Source organism: Chanos chanos, chromosome 2 (assembly GCF_902362185.1).
Source record: "Chanos chanos chromosome 2, fChaCha1.1, whole genome shotgun sequence".
NCBI classification, from domain to species: Eukaryota; Metazoa; Chordata; class Actinopteri; order Gonorynchiformes; family Chanidae; genus Chanos; species Chanos chanos.
The window spans coordinates 55,343,617-55,360,779 of NC_044496.1; the positions used below are offsets into that span (position 1 = coordinate 55,343,617).

Sequence of the window (17,163 nt, forward strand, 5' to 3'; positions counted from 1 at the left end):
GGCTTTGTAGAAGGGGAAGTCACTGTCTCAAGGTAACTTTAGATTGAGCGAGACGATCTGTTCTCTATTACGGACGTGTTTTTACAGCCTACATAAAAGTAGCTCCAGTACAGGGTCAGCAGGAGATGAGACCATCTTGGCGTAAACAGTCAGAAAGTAATGACTCTACAGAAAGTGTCTGGAAACTTGGGGAGCCATAAAAGGACAGGCTATGTTTTTAATAAGTCTATCGATTGTAAATTGGCGCTCTTTGAGAACCATGTTCCCTGAGACAGGAGCGCTGCTTAATTTGCTGCTGCATTTCTCCCTGCAGTGACGGGCACAGCCGCATTACAAAGAACACCATCCAATTTCGTGCCGTGTCCCACGCCAGTGAGATCATAAAGAACATGATATAGCCTCGCTGCTACCACAAGACTCTGTTTAACGACTCCAGTTAAAAGAACAAAGCAGCCCACCAGGAAACGCAGACACAAACACACACACACACACAGAGAAAGAGAGACAGAGAGAGAGAGAGAGAGAGAGAGAGAGAGAACAAAGATGGTCAATAAATTGACAAAATCACTGAGCAAAAATCCAGCATCTTGAGCAATTTTTGATGACGTTCTGTCGTTCATGTTCTCTCTCTCTCTCTCTCTCTCTCTCTCTCTCTCTCTCTCTCTCTGAAGAAGAGGAAAGCACAGAGTAGAACTATTAAACTGACCTGGTAAGAAGATGCATCTATGAACTACTTTCAGCTGTTCACAGGGCAGGAATCGGAAGTAGAGATTAACAGCAGAGTTAAGTGAACTTACCCACTCAATGAGCAGGTCTAGTGCGGGACCCTATTGTGTTATGGGGCTTAAGTCATAATTCATATGCTGAAGGTCGTAAGCTGAGGCCTTCATAACTTTGACCAGTAAATCACCAGCGTTGGAGATGCTTTCCCAGCGTTCCCAACTTTAGCCGTCGTGAATCAACAGCATGTCTTCCCGCACGCGCCGATTGATTTGAGCTGTAAAACGCGAGCCAATTCAGACGTCTGTTTATAACGTGGGCCTTGATTCAAGCTCTGTTTACTGGGCATCACACTCCATCAACTCCTCTTCAGAGCAGACCTCAGAGCAACAACCACCACTTAAGAGAGGGAGGGGCAAAGAGGTGATATGGGTCAGTTGTAAAACTCAATGGGAAAAATGGGATTTAAGCAAATGAAACATTCAAAGGAAGGATACAGGAGATGACGCGTCGCTATGTTATTCATTGAACTGAAACGTGGGTGTGATGACTAACTAGAGTTAGTTCTCTCTCCTCTGTTTGATACAGAAATGAGGCTTATCTTATATTTGATGAAAGATAACACAGTCAGGGCCAGAGTTTTCAGTCAAAAAAAAAAAAACAGCTTAATGGGCTGAAATTGGAGCCCCAAATGTCCCTATTTAACCAACAGTCTCTGTAGGTTGGTAAATATGGAATTTCCAAAGGGGTTTCCAAATACAAGGACCTAATCTAAAAGAGAGGACAGGAACAGAAGTCTCCCACTGAAGAGTCCATCTGTTCTCTGTGTGTGTGTGTGTATGTGTGTGAGAGAGAGAGAGAGAGAGAGAGAGTTTGTGTGTGTGTGTGTGTGTGTGTTCATGATGAGCCCAGCTGAATTGAGAGGCAATTACCAGGAAGGAGGTAAAAGTGTCTGTGAAGTATTGAAATTGGTGGAGTATTTTGGGGACTGGGGGATGATAAAACAGAGTCATCTGAGTGAAGGATAAAGCAGAACCAATGCTTTCACTCTCTCTCTCTCTCTCTCACTCTCTCTCTCTCACCCCCCCCCCCCTCCCACCACGTGCACCTCTTCAAATACTCCTCATGCAGAGTGTGAAAGCAATGAAAGGCAATTTTATAAAACCGAAACAGAATGAGTGCATAACCGAAATATGTAGAAAAAATAAAATTTAAATATCTTCTAAAAGAGTAAACACAGGTTTAGTGTGGTATCTTACAATTAGCTTATGAGAAACATAAACAAGCAGATAGACAGACAGACAGATAGATAGATAGATAGATAGATAGATAGATAGATAGATAGATAGATAGATAGATAGATACCCTCTTCCTTCACAGTCATCACCTTGATCTGATGATTTCTATTCCACAGACACACACACACTCACACACACACACACACATACATAACCCACCACTCACTACCCATTCATCTCTCTAATCAACCACGGGGTTACGTCAGCTTCAGCCCTGTTCATTACTCCTGAACAAGCGTCATTAGCAAAAGCACACACGCCAATTCGTCAGAGACGCTCACCTCTGACTGTTAAGCATATTAAACATCTCAGATGAGGAGCTAAATTCAACCTCCCTAGAGTAAATCACTGGACAGAGGAATTCCCTTACTACTCCCTAACCACACACACAAACACACACACACACACACACACACATACACACACATGTACACGCATATGTTCACACACACACACACACACACACACACACACACAGATGTATGGCCACTTCATCCTCTGGCTGGACGAGAGCACTGTTCTCTTAGACCCGGTGATGTGAAGCCCTTACCATCCTGTTCCCTCACATTAATACACTTCTCTCCAGAGAGCACATCTGTCTCTCAGGAAGCACTTCACCGATCCACAGGCCCACAGATTCATTCCTCCGCCTTTCATACCCCAGCCATCCTTATTCACAAGCCCCCTCGCGCACCCTATCACCGATCCGAGGCGGCTAGGCTAAGTCTCTGGATTTCTGTCAGGTCAACCCCACCAAGCAATGGATTACTCCATTAACCTGATCATTTGAGTCCAAAGCCAAGACTGACCTAACGGGAATGTTCCTTAGCCATTCTCCTATTGGACACGTTTGACTCCTGGCACAAGCTGTCTGTGTAACTGAGAAACCCTGGATCGGTGGAACCCCACCCAGGTTCATTTTAGGGGGAGAGCTTAGCTCAGGTTAAAATGCTGTTTTCATCTCTGGAGGCAGGGGAGGTTAGCATACACACATTCTCAGACCGTACTCTCTCTGAATGTGAAATCAGCCACACGCAAGAGGCCCTGTGTAGAGGCGTCTCTCGTAGGAGAGGGTGGAAGGTCAATTCAATTACATTTTTCCATCTGAAATATTGGAGAGCTCTTCACGGTCAGAGCCGTTCGCATGTGGCCTTTGTCGGGCTCTTCATGGCTTGAGGACAGTGGTAAGGAAGGAGTAATAAAGTCAAGACAGGATGGTCAAGCGCTGATGTGTCTATGAACAGATTGTCACAGGCAAGCACACCGCGGGCGCTGGTTGTTTTCAGCAGAACTCTTTGTTCCCACAATCCAATTACTCAAGAGACAGTTCTCTCAAGGACTAATAATTTTGTTACAAAAAAAAGTAGAAGATTAAGAAGAAGAAGAAGAAGAAGACAAAAAAATAAAAGGTTTCCAAGCACAGCGTGGATTTTTAATAAACAACGTGTTGAGGGGTTACAAAAGCAACAAACAATTTTTTTCCCCACCAACTGAGGGATTAAATTGGCACTCTGCATGTAATAAACATGCTCCCATCTCCTCTCCAGTGAGAGAGAATGGCAATAAAGAATGGCAGGTAACGAGACACTGAGCAGACATGACGATAGACAAAGACACAAATCCAACCTGCTGATAAAGGCAAGCACTCTGACTGTGTGATCAGAGTGTGTGATAGAACACATAAACAGAGATGGGACACAGAGAGAGACAGAGTGAGAAAGATGGAGGGTCACGGGGTCATAGGCAGAGATAGGTAAACAGATAGAGAGAGAGACAGACAGACAGACAGATCCACAGAGAGACAGAGGCATAGAGTGTAAAGAAACATGAAGGATTAAAATGATAAGACCTGACTAAGTTCTGCTCTTAAGAGGTTCGTTCAGATCACAACGGAACAAAAGTATAATAACGATTCATATTCTCTCGCCTAACGGTAGAGGGGCTGTTGACTCCGTGTCAGAAAGGACGCTATGAGCTAGAACAGGGGTAACCGTCCACCTTTAGACTGAGCCATCCTAATGTTTGAGTGAAGTATTACGTTCTTGCTAAAGGCAGAGTTGACAGCCCTCTGTGCTAAAGATTCAAACAGAAGAGACACGATTCCTCAGTTTAAGAGCCTAACCAATCAGCCCTCAGCAAGAGCTTAATGCTTCACTTAGACATTAGAGTCTATCAGTCTGAATGCAGTTTGTAAATCCCATTCTAACTCCAAATTACCCTTCCTCACACGGAGTCGATGACCGCTTTATTTTCGCAGCCGCATCGCGTTCCGGCCACATTCCATATAACCTGGATTATGACCTTCTGACCTTCTGACCTTCTGTGTGACTTGTGAATCATCACTCCAGTTCCTCAATTAGACAAGGCTTTGTACATTTCCATGTACTGTCACAGGAAGCAGAAACATCCTCTTATCTCCTTAACACGAATAAATTAAACCAGCAAGACTGTCAGAGAGATTAACAATCTACTCTTTCATCTCAGATAGAGCAAAAAAAAAAAAAATTAACTAATATATAGGACATGACCAATTGTACAGGCAAATGTAATCTGAGGTAACAACCTCTTCCATTTTCTCTTCACCAATCTCATTTCAGTATATTCCCTCTTCATCAGGGTCAAGGGGACCTCTGGAAACATCCAGAATGAGTCGGCAGCGCTCCAAGTGCACTGCATCTAACCACAAAAAAAAAAAAGTTATTTCCTGTCATTCAAAGTTACCCTTTACCAAGAATGACTATGTGCTATCCAAATGACACAGGCCAAATAGGGAGGGGAAGTGACATATTAAATTCATTTGAGCAAGCGTGTAAAGTGAAACGAAAAAAAAAAAAAAAGATGCAAAAATCAACACGATTGTCTGTTGACGTGACGCGGCGTGGCATCTAAGCAGTCTCTAGGGGACACTCGTTGAGTTGATCAGGACTGTTCTGGAAGATATTTTGTTTGATTTAGAAGCAAGCTCGAGACATCTGAGGGTGCCTGGCGATACAGTAATGAGCCAACACAGCCCTCCCGGTCCCAGGACACGGCCCTAATTGTGCCGAATGCCCCGCACTGCTCTGTCATTACGGCACAGACAGATCATAATTTACAGCCCATTCCGTTCCTCACTTCCCGGTCGCTGCATCTGACATAGGCTGTGTGATACGGGTCTGGGAGGGGACGCCAATCGTTGCAGGAGAGGGGAAGGGAAGTTTATTGATGCCATTAACAGAAATAACCCGCCATGGTGTGAATGCCTGATTCCTGATTATCCTGATCCGCTCCGAGCACCGTCGCCGTATTTGCATAAGGAGGAAGACCACGTGATTCTCTGAATACCGAAACTGTGGTTGCTGTCAATGGTCCCTGTGAGGATGATCAATAAGACACTTATTTTCTCATCAAAGTTAGCATGCGATCCTTGTTTGATACGGCGAAAATGCTAAGGTGCAAGTTCAGCTCTTTTAGAGCTCGCCAGGGTCAAACGTCTTGTTTTTTTGCTCGTGAGATGTTGCTAGGAGATTGGATGGGCAAATATTTTGCCGCAGAGACAAGATAACTAAGACAAAGATATCAGCGAATCAAGTGTGATCTTTGTACTTCTCTAATATCAAATGAAAAATCATGTTTTTGGCTTGTTTCTTTTAATGAACTCTGTTTCTTTCATATGAGCTATAACAAACACTCTTTCTCTATCAAACCTTAAAAGGTTTGTGTCTTTCCTATGGCATAGATGAAAGATTTTGACAATGGATCGAAAAAAAAAAAAACACATTTGTTTCACATTTGGATTCAATTTCTGGCATCTTGGATCCCGCATTTGTCTTGTCTTGAGAAAGTTATTGCTAAACAAATCCTTTGTAATGGTGGGAGCTGGTTCAATAAAGCTGATTTATCCCTGGCCTGTTAATTTATCCCTTCTCATTACCCCTGGCTGATGCTGGCCGCGCTTCCTCTCCTAATCAGACGCTTCTCCCCCTGGCTCCGTCCACCGCCAGCAGGAGCATCACAACACTACAGCATGGAGCCTCAATCTGTCCACACAACACACCATCTCACAAAGCTGGAACCCAGCCCTCGTTCTCTAATTAAATGGTTGAAATCTTCCTCAATGACAGAGGCAAAACTAATTAAAACAACAGTAGTTATGTCATTTGTTATGGGGTTTTTTTTGGTTTTGTTTTGTTTTGTTTGAGAAACATATGTGCCTAATGTTCTCCCTCTCAGTACACATGTGTTTTGTGTTTGTCCTCAGGACGCATATTTATTTTCAGCTGGACTATTTCTTTTCAGTTTGTCTTCAGTAAACATATGTGTTTTCAGATTGTCCTCAAAATGCAGGACTTTGTCAATGAGTCCTCAGAACGCGCATGTTTTCAGTTTATCTCTAGTATGCATATGTGTTTGGTTTGTCCTCAGTAAACATATTTTAGTTTGTCCTCAGTCTAAATGTCTGCATTCGGATTTTCCCTGTGTGTGTGTATACACATTTCCGTTTGTCATCATCATGTCTTAGTTCAGTTTGTCCTCAGTATGCTCACCTTATTCCAGACAGTCCTTTGTATACACATCTCATGACAGTTCGTCCTCGGAATACATATCAGTTCTCAGGTTGTTCTTGATATAAACGTCTTTTTTTTTTTTTCATTATGTCCTTGAAAGTACATTTTCAGTGTACTTCCAGTGTACTATTTTCTCTGATCCCAGGCATCACTCCAACTTGTACTATGAAAATTACACTGACAGATGCACCTATTTCTAGATCACTCTCAGTGCTAGTAACAACAAGTAACACCATCATCTCGTTTTTGGACAATAAGGGGTTTAACCAGTGCCAAAAAAAAGCATTACGCTACTAATAAACACAAGGTGTAAACCGTTGAGTGCAAAAAAAAAAAAAAATCACATAAATTGGGCGAGAAAACCACTGAGGCGGTGATTAGCGATTCGTATCCCGGCTACGCCACGCTTGCCAACTGTGGCCGGGAATCCGACGGGAACCGTTCTACGAGAGTTCTAGTGCGACGGTGCAAAATCAAGCTGGGTCTGGCTTCACACAGTGGAATAAAAACACATGTGCTGATCTCACTCACCTTGAGGGAGAGGAGCGCCTAGCGAGGGTGCTCGGGCAACGGGGAGGCGAATGAGATTACGGTTCATTGGACGTTCCATATTAGGAAAAAACCAAAAGGGGAGCAACTAAAGGAAAGAAAGAAAGAAAGAAAGAAAGAAAGAAAGAAAGAAAGAAAGAAAGAAAGTATGCGCAGTAGCCAAATCACAGTGCGTATTAGGGTTTAGTTCAGCTCAGAGTGAGGTTAAGCTCCTGCTGCATCCTTTTCTGGGTAAGAAAGGATTACCTTTCTGATCCGGCCACATTGAAATTGATTCCTCTGACTTTAAAAAGTATAAATATAATTAAAAAATATATATATACTAAGCATACTAAGCAGTCTTTAAAAAAAAAAACATAGCATGGCCGATCAAAGCATCATGCTAAAAAGCGTTTTGTCAAATAGGTCTTCTTTCTCTTTAGGAGGACTTTTCTTCTGTCCTGAATGTTAAGCAAAAGCTATTCAGATCTCGACAAAATCCTACACCCCCCCCCCCCCCCAAGTCAGACAAAAGTAACTGTTCTGTAACCATGCTTTCTCACAGCGGAAAGACGCGAACCAGCCTGAGATCCCATTCTCATGGTGCGAAGATATCAGACCTTCACAAGTATAGCGAGTACAGACATCATTTCACTATGTCATTTCACAATACCAGTAAAGAAGAAGAAATAAGTGTCTGCTCACAGAGTGGAACCAAAGGACAAAAGCCCAGGAGATCTGTGATATGCTTTTGTTAAAAATTTTTTTTTTTGTTCCCCACTTCTGGAAGCCAGCAGAGAAAGTCAGCTTTCACTCTTGAAGCAGAAGCAGTGAGACAGCATGGCAAATAAAGAACCTGGTCGCGGGGGGGGGGGGGGGGGGGGGGGCAATTTTTAACTTATGAATAACCAGTCAAGGACCATTAGGCACATTGCAGAGGTACATATGAATACATCAGTACTAACTGGATTAAAATTTTAAGAATCCAGAAGAAAAAGCTACTCATGTATGCACCGTCTCTGTATTGAAAGTACTGCTGAATGGAAGGATCATCCACAGAGAGCTGAGGGGGCAGGTGAAAAACGGCTGATGAGTTGGGATGATCTAAAATGACAACGCGACTGTAAACAGCTGGCAGGGGTGATGACATTGAGACATTGTTTTGCCCTTGGAGATGAGGTGGAGCTGTAAGTCTCTCTCTCTCTCTCGCTCTCTCTCTCTCACACATACACACACAAAGACACACACGTTTCTCTGAATAATTGTGTTCCCAAGTGGCCCCCCCCCTCTCCATCATCCTCCCTCCCTCTCTCTCTCCTCTGCTCTGTGAGTCATCAGTCGCTGTAGCATCGTACATATTAAACACCCTGTAAGCTAGAACCTTACCTGAGAAGAAAGGGGATGTACAGTATGGTAGAGAAAGAGCGAAAGAGGGAGAGAGAGAGGCAGATGGAGTGATTGTAGAAGAGAGGATAACAATCAACTACCTAGCAACGTGAATGGTTCTGTCGTAGGTGCCTGAGCCATCAGCCACGCTGTGTGTGTGGTCATTAAGTTTGTGCTTAGAGTGTTACACAGCCGGAGGGAATTGTCCGGCGGGACAGGATCTCCATAATCAAACCATCTGAAACCCTACAGCCTCCATGAAGTGTCTCCATTAAGAAGGAGTCTGACAATGGGCTTCCCTTTAGCTCTGTCCCACAGCTGAGACGGTCCTGTCTCTCCAGTAATGAGTTTGGTCCGGTTCCAGAAGCCAGCACGAGTTTTACAGTATAATGTGTCTTCAATAGTCCACTGGTGACAAGCCCACTAATTCACTCCGCATGATTGCAGAACTATTCCCATTAAATCTCACAGAGAGAGTGCCGATGAAAAAGAGAGGGAGAGGAGGAAAAAAAAGCCCTATGTATGCCCTCTAATCCTCAGCAGGCCCCTCACTCACTCTCTCTCTCTCTCTCTCTCTCTTTCTTTTTTTTCCCCTCTCATCCCTCAATCATAGAAAAATGAAACAGTTCAGCGAATCAGGTTTTCCTCTGGAAGACCAACATATGAGTTATAGTGAAGCACAACTTTTTTTTGTTGTTGTTGTTGGGTTTTTTTTATCTGTTAAAGCAAGTTTGTAATAAACAGTTCTGGAACCATTCATTTCTAAAGGAGGGGTCCACTGAAGTTAAAGAATAAAAGAATAAAGAATAAGGAATTAAAAAAAAATTGACTTGTAGTCAATCAGACACCAAGCCTGAAAGTCACAATTAGATCCTTCTTCAAGTTTCTCCTCTGTTTTCATTGCCAATTAAGGAATAACCTAATTAACTTTTAGCAAGCTCTCTTTTCATTCCTCTATTTGATTCATGAAGTTTTCTTAGACTTAAATAGCTACCTTTTTTCTCTCTCTCTTCCAACTGATTAGTCTCATTTTAATTTCTTTGTCAATTTCACTACACAATATTTAGGACCATAATTAAATTCTTTTTCTTACAATTGATTCATTAGAGCAGGACATTTCTCCTTATCATTTTCCCAAAGGTATTCACTTATAATTTTCTTTTCTTTTTGAAGCATACAAACAGGGTCTTTTCAAGAAGCACAATCAAGAGCAATTTAGTAATCAGTAACAGTCTCCCCGACATTCAGAGTTAGTTAACCTTACAACATTTAATTGAGAGAATATTAATTTTGATTCAAATGAACAATCTATTTAATGACCTGTGATAATTGGGCTCAGCTTGAGAGGCTCATTTAGGACATCATGGGAAACCAATGGAATTAAAAAAGGCTCGGCGCATATCGAGTAACAAGTTTTTTTGGATCATTTTTTTTTTTCCACGGACTCGTTTTTTTCCTCCTCCGATGAAAGTTTGGGTCGTGCTTATTCGGGCTGTTTCTCCAAAGTGGTCAAATTGGGGTAAAGGGTTATTTTTTTTTTTTTTACATATATAAGGCTTGGCATTTTCATTAACGAGACATAATCGCTGATTTTATAACACAGAAAGTAAGTGTATTCTCCTTCCTTGTGACCTCAGAAGTACTTCAGAATCGTCCAACACAAGTGACTACTTACCCTAAAGAATGCAAAAACCCCCGAACCCAATTCGTTGTTCTTTTTTTTTTTCTTTTTTTTGTGACTGTTATTGCACTATAAATATTGATTCGCTTGGTATCTCTCATTGGATTACTCGTCACCGATCCATACATCTGTTTGTCCAAGGCTGGTTGCAAGCCAGGGCAGACTGCAGCCGTATTCACTGAACTCCACTCAACGGTTTATAAACAAATACATCAATGTTATACATTTAAATAGGTAGTGGATAATATAGTCATTGCTATGGTGCAACACTGCCACCTACTGCTTACAGGGTGGTAAAACAGGCTGGTCTCTGACTCCACTGCTGTTTTCGGGATGGAAACGCGATGTTATTAAGCACAGGCGCGGGTTACTAACCACAGTCTAGCAATTCCAAAAATCATTTCCGTTGCCTCAGCCAACTCAGTTTTCCTATTCCTTTTAGAACAAATGTAACACATGTGGGAACTCTGAGGGTATTAAATACGTGTTGCAGAAGTTCATATTGTTTGACTTGATGTACTGTGTGATGATACCTAATCTCTGTGATGACATGGTAAAGTGGGCCAGTGTGTTCAGCCTGTGTTGAGTGACATCTTTGGCATTAAGACTACCAATCTGCGGTACCACTACATCGCACAGACCACAGTTTGTAATAGTTATGACAATTCTTAAAATCCGAACTTCACATGTATACATTTAATACCTGAAAAGTAAATTCTCTAAGGTGTTACTCTTTAATTAATAATAATTATCCTGTGTTTGTTATGTAGCATCTAGACACTAAAAGAAGTACCACATCAGACAGTTCTTGGTGTTTATATTATTTAATTATGTAGCTCCAGAACTTCTTTTCAATCCGAAGAAGAAGAAGAAGAAGAAGAAGAAGAAGAAGAACAACAACAACAACAACAACAACAACTACAAGAACAACAATGACAGCAACAACAACTACAAGAACAACAATGACAGCAACAGCAACAGAACTAGAACTAGGCTTGTTCTCCTCTTTAAACTCCTTCTCTACACTGTTTCCTAATTCCTCGGTTGTGCCATTGAAACAGAGCATGCTCAGTGTTCTCCCTGCACATACAGGCCAGGTGAAAACACAGCAGTGGGGGGGGGGCTGGTGGGCTGCCAGAGCAAGTGGGCAACAAGACCCAGCTGGTTTCCCCAGGATAATGAATCCAACGGCGGGCCGCAGAACAGGACGGCAGGCAATCAAAGTCACACATAACAGAATGTGACAGATCCAGAAATGACAGGCTTTGGACTGGGAGCTACACCCCCCCCCCCCCCCCCCATCCCCACCCCCAAACGCTCTCACACCTAAACGTTACCACACCAAGACCACAGAGAACGAAATTCAATCTGAGCAAAATCAGAAAAAAAAACCCTCTGTTGTCACATGAGACTAAGACTACTTTTTTTTTTCAGAAAGACAAATCATTTCGGTCACAGCAAATAAACCACCTTTTTTTTTATCACAGCACTAACTTTGTATGTCTAACCTTTATCTCCCAGAATTTTCTTCTGATATAGTTTATTATTTTTTGTAGACAGAGAGGAAATCCATCCTTTCCTGCAGATTACTATACAGTAAATACAGATGGAGCCCTAGTAATCACCATCATACTGTCACTGGCCTGCACAGACTCACACAACCAGGTCAAAAAGGACATCGCAAACCCCCCTTTCCGGTGTCTATCTTCCCTCATTTCCACTGCATCAGTGTCGAATATATGAATTATGTGAATGTTCAGGACTTCTCCTGGTCTGGTTGTCCTCTTAAATCCATTTCTTTGTGACCTTGCTCTCTTAATTAACGAGGCAAGCAGCGGTTTCAGTGAAAACTCTGACAGGAACGGGGGTGTAATCTGCCTAGGGTAAAATATTTCAGATTAATAGAAGTGTATCTAAGAGTATATGACTTTTCACTTATCACGTCCAACGGGTCCATACGTTATCGGGTTTAGTGTCATAGGGGGACGCTGTGATGGAGATTGTCTATCGCATGAGGCTGGTGCTGGTGGGGTTTGTAGTCAAACACAGACGCAGTGGGAGTTTGTCTGTTATGAGCGGATTAGAAGGGGGAGTTAAGGACATAGAAATGTGCATACACTGATAGATTACGTTTGGCTGATAGCCTGCTGAGTGTGGCAGCAGTGTATTAGCGAAAGGCCGCAGGTCTCACCTTAGAACTCTAATATACACACACAAACACACACACACACACGCACACACTCGCACACGCACACACACACACACAACTCCCAGTCTTCACTGAATGTAAAGTTTGGACAAAACAATATCACGAACACTACCCAGTGATCCAATGCACTCATTTCTGAAAATGATGAAGCGAGAACAAAAATGCAGGAGCCATTTTTTTTGTGGCTTTGTTTGTTTGTTTGTTTGTTTGGACACTAGAAATCGTAGGTCACTTGTGGAAGTTATGGATGGGTATACAGTGTTTGGCAGTGTAGTGACTCACTCTCCCAATCACTCAAATTTTTTTAAGCATATACTAAATGGGGGGGGGGGGGGGGGGGGGCTCAGCAGTATGTCAACAGCAGTTAAAGTTTCTTTTGAACCTTTTACCAAGAAAGCATCAAAACAGGAACAATCACTTACAATTTGATAACGGGTGAGAGTAACCCACAAAGAGAGGGAAAGCCGTCGGCTGAGGGTGTTGTGAGTATCCTTACCCCTTTTCACGGAAAAGCCATTATCTTTAAAAGAAAGAGAATAAGAACAGGTCTTGTACTCAGAACGAAGGCACTAAACATACCTCCGTCACTGAGCGAGAGTAAACCATTTTCTGTTATCTTACCAAAAAAAATCTGTGAGTCAACTTTTCCACTGCCCCAATGCACTTAATTCATTCAGTCCGTTTTTTTTCCTTGCATGATTAAATCAGCATAAATCTGACGTTTTAAGATAAAACACTCTCACAAGAAGAAAGAGGAAAAACTCCAGGTTCCAGGCGCATTTGTAGGACACGTTAATTGCATCAATGATTATCCTACAAGTTATATGGCTGGCGTATATTTATAGTTTTGTCCACTTTTCATTATGGTGTTCATTACTGGGTATAAATAATATACATAAATGTGACCGCGAGCCTCGATACACTCCATAATATTGCCAAGCGATATCCATCTTGTCCGTGCTTATCAGACATTACCTTGCTGAATTATGTCTATTAGTTGGTCCCAGGCTTGCCTTCCCATCAGCCCCCAGTACCGCGACGACAGGCATTAAGTTTTTAGGTTTATTGCATCTTCTTTACCCAACACAGGCTATTAATCTGCTTAATGGCTACCATGACCTCTTTCATCCAATTTCATAAAATAAAAAATATTAATAAAACACATTAAAGCTGCTATTGTACAGAATCTTCTCATAAATCAAAGGGCACTTTTAGAGGGATTGGTTTTGTGAAGGTAGGGGTTGTCCGCTACATTGATCCTCCTTGTTTGTTTTACGCGGGATTTTCTAATAGGGAGTATCTCCTTTTGCATTTTAGGGCAAGTAAGACTACCTTAAATCATAGCTAAACGAAATCTTTTCATGGTGGATTAAAAAAAAAAAAAAAAAAAAAACAGGGCCGACTTCCTAGAACAACAGAAGCGATTTTTATTTAGTCCTGTAAAAATGTTAGAGATGTCTGCTCATCTGGCAACCGTTTCCCACCTTTTTTTTTTTTTATCGCAACAGCGTCATATAAAAGAAACTGCAATTTCGTTTTACAGCACGTAGGCGACTGATGCCTGCAAGGTTTTATTAGCGCATCTAACTTAGTCAAGTCTATGACAAAGTCGGTAATGCCCCTCGCCGCTGTGACTTAGCGTTTTCCTTGAATACATCATTTTGCTCCATCCTCTCTTGCGCTGCATAGCGAGATGCCGCTGAAATAATGAGGGCAGGCCTGCTATGAAAGCTAACATATGCAGACGCTAAAGAATACGAGCTCAGTAGCTGGCAAGCCAATGAACGGAGGTATTACTGCGTTCCCAGCACTGTCTTCGACAGCCCCGGAGTTCAACTCCAGGTTGCGTGGTCCAAACCGTTTGATCAGATCCTGCCTGCCTGTTCTGTCATATCTATTAGCCATAGACAAGCTGTCTCCCAGGAAGTGTGGAAAATCGTGCCAGCGTGAAATGAGCGGTTCAAAGCGAGGTTCTAGCCGCCCTGCAAGCAAACAGGATGTAAAACACAAACCTAAGAACCTACTTATATTAACAAGCCGAGTTAAAATCTATATCTACGAGGAGGACCATGACAGCGTGATTAGCAGAGGAAAAACCTAGTGCTTGAGGTTGTCTGAAAGCCTGAAACACCCGACCCACCCCCGCTCCCCTAACTACTTTAGATGAAAACAGCATAACTGTGTAATCATGAGTTTTAGATTCTTAATGGAACGATTAGCATGACCTCCTGGGTGACCTAGACAAAAAAATCCAAAGCTTTAATATGATCCCTGGAAGAGCTTTTTACTGTAACTACACATTTATCAACCCTCAGCTAGATTTGATGTTCTTCATTGCATCTGTTTTGAGCCAATATACCTGTAATGGATGACTGACTCAGACACAGGGCGGACTTCAGGGTTGTCCGGTGAAAGAAAACAAACAGCGCTGTCCAAGGTCACAGAGGAAGAATTTTAATCCAGGTCAAAAAAAAAACAGGGACTGTGACCTCAGAGCTGGAAGAGCACGCTGTCAGCAGTCTCTCAGTTTGGCAATTCCTCAAACAACTTAACAGCTTGCCATGAAAACTCGCTTTCTCTCTCTCTCTCTCTCTCTCTTTCTCTCTCTCTCTCTCACACACACACACACACACACAGCCAGAGGGTCTAGGACTTTGTAAAACTGACAGCGGACAGATGTGTGTCCTCTAAAGAGCGTTTGCAATAAGGAAAAAAAAAAAAAAACCCAACAACGGCTCCTTTCCTCAATCATCAAGCAAACCTTCACAGTTACATTTCCCAGAGCTGACAGGTGGCCCCACACAGTGATTGGTGAAATGACTTATGCATTTTACACCGAAAAATAAAAACACAACGATGAAAGATAAGATGATTCAGTCATACTCTAACACAGTGGGATGTCTCTCATCTCTGTCTGTTTTCTGACTACACAACGTTATCTCAGGCCCCCAGCTTTCTTTTTTACTTTTTTTTTTTTTTTTTTTTTTTTGCTCCTTTTGCCAAAAAATAAAAGACGACGTCCACTGAATATTCAAACGAGGGGGATCTGGTCAAGAACATTCATAAAAGGTGGATGGATCCGGCAGGCTTTCCATACATTAAATAAACAGTGAATACAGAGCGCGGCATAAATGCACTCAGCATAACCAGCATAGTCACTCAGATCTGTACTCAAAAGGGTCGCCTTTTAAAATTTTACTCAGGGATCAAAAGGATTTGATTGCCTCGCGTTGCGTCCAATTCCAGACACGTTAGCCGGTGTTGATTTTAATATCAAAGCTCCTTCGTCACGAAGCGGAGCGGTCAAGATCTCATTACCGTGCGGTGATGGGCAAGTGCTGAGGGGGACACCTGGGGAAGTGAGGCATTCATTTACCCTCACAAAAAAAAAAAAAAAAAACCACAGTAACCGTGGAGACAGAGAAACACGAGGTGTGGGGCGGAACGGTCAGAATGGCAGCAGGTCATCTAGAACGTCCTCTTTGATCCTCATCTGACAGTCAGTCCCCTCTGATTTGTCTAATTGATGGGTGCCGTTTGACCACAGTTACCCCCTACCCCCCCCCACTTGATTTTTAAGGTTGTGGCAATATAATGACATCATTTTTTTCCTAGAGACCTATCATTCACTGTTAGCTTACAGAAATCATGGGCAATCTGTATTAGGTTTTTTTTGTTTGTTTTTTTTTTCTCACGCCTCACGTCACAACCATTTTTTAACCTTTGACAGGAAAAAAAAAAATGTGAAATACATCAAAAGAGTCCATAGAGGCCCCTGTGGAAAAGCACATCAAACAGTAAATGTCCTTCTCCCACCTTAGCCTTATTCTCACGCATAATGAGCCACAAAAGGGTTCCATTTGAGAAAATTACAAAAACAGCAGGGTGTGTGTTTGTGTGTGTGTGTGTGTGTGTGTGTGTGTGTGCACTCTCAGGTAGCAGGCACTAAAACTTTTCCCTTGCCAATTACAAAAAAAATAAATAAATAAAAAATAAAGAGAGACATTAAAAAAAGGGAACTTTGACCGTATACGTTTTACACGTGCTAACGTGCGGCTAAAGGCTAAAGCGAGATTTTGTTTTCAGTCTTCCACGTCAGCTTGTTGTGACTGAGGTATGAAATGAATTGCCGCTTATATCTGTCTCCGACAAATAAAAGAAAAGAAACGAAAAGAGAGGGAAAAAAAAGAAAGAAGCCTCACTTTCAACACCGAGTGACCCTCATCACCACATCAAAGGCACTCGACAACATTAGCATTCGACTGAAGTTAGTTCGTTCTGCTGCAGCCCGGCTCCACAGCCGCCAAATTAGTCACTGACTGGCCAAGCACAAAACATCACAAGCTTAACAGTCAAAACAATCAATCCCACGACAAAAGCCTTCCTCCTCACTCTCTGTTAATCGCTGTGATTTATTACCGTTTGTGATGCAAACAATTGATTGGATTAGAATATGAGTGCAGCAATGAATCCAACATTCTGTTTCTTTTTATGTGTGTACGTGTTTGTGTGTGTGTGTTTTGTTTTGTTTTGTTTTGCTTTTGCTTTTGTTTTTGCTGGTTTGAACAAAGTCCAAAAAGCATGGAAGGGTTTCCCTATATTAATTGTTCTCTGAAGCACATCCAAGTAGGCTTCATACGGCAGCCATATCGATACTCTCATAGTAACAAACGGTTTATCTGTCTGAAATGCTTCATTATTGTGGCACAGAATGGATTGTCCCGGTAACCGGCCCATTAAACAGCTCCGCTCAACAAAAGTGATCCAATTTAGAGGTTCTGATTGGACTCGAGA

General features: G+C 42.2%; 1 protein-coding gene across 1 annotated transcript in view; it reads right to left on the bottom strand.

Annotated features, from left to right (window-relative positions):
* hmmr (hyaluronan-mediated motility receptor (RHAMM)) overlaps positions 1–17,163 on the bottom strand; it is a 34,717-nt gene that overhangs the window by 1,707 nt on the left and 15,847 nt on the right. The window lies entirely within an intron of this gene.